Source organism: Dendroctonus ponderosae, unplaced genomic scaffold, assembly GCF_020466585.1.
Source record: "Dendroctonus ponderosae isolate FM_Combo_2020 unplaced genomic scaffold, Dpon_F_20191213v2 Dpon_F_20191213_10, whole genome shotgun sequence".
Classification (NCBI taxonomy): Eukaryota; Metazoa; Arthropoda; class Insecta; order Coleoptera; family Curculionidae; genus Dendroctonus; species Dendroctonus ponderosae.
The window spans coordinates 442,687-445,423 of record NW_026017111.1 but is presented as its reverse complement, the minus strand read 5'-3'; the positions used below and the strand labels follow the sequence as shown (position 1 = coordinate 445,423).

The 2,737-nt window shown below is 40.0% G+C and overlaps 1 protein-coding gene across 1 annotated transcript in view; it reads right to left on the bottom strand.

Moving 5' to 3' along the window:
• The window catches only part of LOC109537233 (protein Wnt-4), a 24,207-nt gene extending 22,083 nt beyond the window's left edge, over positions 1-2,124 (bottom strand). Inside the window, exon 1 of the mRNA XM_019903860.2 lies at positions 1,894-2,124. The gene's annotated coding sequence lies outside the window, so the exon portion shown is untranslated. The remainder of the gene's footprint in view (positions 1-1,893) is intronic.
• Between the last annotated feature and the right edge of the window lie 613 nt (positions 2,125-2,737).

The following is a 2,737-nucleotide window of genomic DNA, read 5'->3' as shown; positions in this document are numbered from 1 at the left end:
TTGCTAGACTCTAAAAACGAAAATGTTCACGTTCAGACCTCAAGTTTCGTCAAAAAGCTCAACCATCCATCACCAATTGAGAGGATTGTATAGTACAAAAAGACGAAAATCTGCAACAAAAACTTTCAAGTGTTGAACGACTGCAGATACAAGCTTCAACTTGACTAAGTTTCACTGAAATCGACCAAAGTGTAGATTCATTCAACAGKAACATTAACTGTATGTAGCAACTGCAATAAAAAAATTGGACCGTCAAAATTTAAATAAAAAGCGACTTGAAACGTTCATAGACTGCAGTGGAAACCATGGACTGCAATTTTACCAAACTGGAGAAGTTCAAACAAGTTTTGGTTTCCCAAAAGCATCCAAACTTGGCCACAATTCTCTTGAGATTCTTTGCAGCACTTGAAAAGTTTGCAAGCTCAAGCATGTCTGTGTCTGTCCTGTAATCATTGAAACAATTCGGACATGCCGATGACTAGTCAATTGTAGTACAAGGCGAGCTAAACAATACTATGCTATCAACAGGTGTCGATGGGAACAGCCAATAATATGCAAATGACGCTGTATAGATAAAATAATCTTAATAGTTATTCAAAGAAGTGTAGTCATTTATAAAGTGACTTTTATATTGCGGCCTGCTTTGTTTATTACCATTGCAAATTCGCATCAGCAGGTGTCGATGTCCTTGGCAAAGCAACAAAAGCGATAAATAAGCGGGAAATTAATCAATATGTAGAAATATCAATTTATTCAGATTTGCAGCTCGGCCTGGGCACGCTTGGTATTTAAATAGTGCACCAACCATAAATCTTGATGGGCTTTTCACTGGCCAAGAGATTTATTGGGTTGGCTGGTCGACAATGATTTTTCAAGGCAAATCGAATGCCGCAGTAGATTCACTTCCTTTTACTCCATTTGGCCTCGATCGAGGGGCTGGCAGATGAAGAAAGTGTCTTAGGGGGTGCGGAAGAAGCAACAACTGTAGATCAGGAGCCAGAAAAGCTGCAGTTGTGTGGCATCAAAGACATGGATGACCGATGTTGAGCGTCAGTGGTCGAACACGTTAGTACCGAATTAGTTACGGCAGCACGATTCCATGCAGCGTCATGAATAACGGCCGTTTTCCATTCCTTCGTATCGATACAACAATCGACTCGCCGGCTATAAATCAAACACAATATTGGTCAATTGGTCATGGAGGAACAGTCTTCGGCCGTCCTTCCAATGGCCCGACCATACAATGCGTCGATAATCGCTGTTATTTACTGGTTATTGTTATCTGTGTCGGAAAAAGCCTCCCGGATCGAACTAGGGTTCCATCTAGAACCATCACCAAACCAATTCCAGCTTTGCGTCGAAATGATGAAAAACCAGACGCAGAACACTGACGGTAACCCGATCGGAACCAAAGCGCCCATCACGGCCGATTAGATTACACATGTCGATTATATCGATTCCTTCACATGTCGGTACCGATTAAACTGCAAACCCGATTGAATTGGTTCCTGCGGTAATCTAATAGTGGACAAATGAAAATCGAGCTGAAGAGCCGGGCGGCCAACCGCATCGAAAGCCTGTGGTAAGGGCCTAATTACTTCATGTACTAATTGGGCCGTTGACCAAGTGGATTTGGAGCATCGAAGAAAACTCAATTTTTTAACATTCAAGGAATGAAGGTAGTTTGGAGTTTTTTCGAGTTCATCGCTCTTTGAGACGATGGATTTTCTAAACTTTCCAGAAAATCTCTGAATTAAAGTAATGGGTTGCAATTTTTGGAGTCGATTTTTTGAAAAAGTTAAAATTTTACGATATTTTCAGCTCACGGACACGAAGAATGCATGGAACTGATTAAAAAACATGCTAGAAGGTTCAGATGTAAGGCACTCTTACCTTGGTCACCCTGTAGAATGCTCTTGTTTTCCAATGTACCGCATCTCAATCTCTCTGTCTCCTTTACAATCGCTGATTTTCTAGTTTAAAGTCACATTTTCGAGTCTTTTAATCCTTCGAGAGGAAATTCCAACAAATAGCACACTTTTTCCGAAACGAAGGTGTAAAAACCGGTTAATTTAAAACTTCGATTGCAATAAACACTGCTTTACTGACAACTGATTTCAAAGTTGATGTGTTTGTGTTTACTCGTAGCCATGGTGCACGTCTTGTATTCAAAGAGTCGACAAGCGATTGGTCGATCAGGTTTACGTATATCCGGAAAAGCACGTCACCAGCGACGGTTTCTAGGCAACAAAGGTTGTTGATTTTTTCGAAAGGGAAAAGGTAGCGATTTTATGCGAAAAATGTCCCTTGTGGGCGAAATTAATTATTGACGAATGGGTGTGAGTGAAATTTTGATTTTTCGCCGAACTTTTCCAATCCTCACCATTGGAGGGTTTGGAATCGTTGATTTCATAACGTTTCGGCGAGACAACAGCGCCATCATCAGATTTAAAATTCATACAAACTCATAATTGGGAAATATTAGATTCTTTTAGGTCAGCAGAGACCTAAAAGAATCTAATATTTCCCAATTATGAGTTTGTATGAATTTTAAATCTGATGATGGCGCTGTTGTCTCGCCGAAACGTTATGAAATCAACGATATGAAAAAAATTATTTCACACTTTGACTGAAACCCAGGAAGGAAAAGAAGATAATAACAATAGGACTGATTTTTGAAAATTTGCTGAAAATGCCCCGCTTTTACTAGTATTGTACTTGATACGAATTTGCGTCC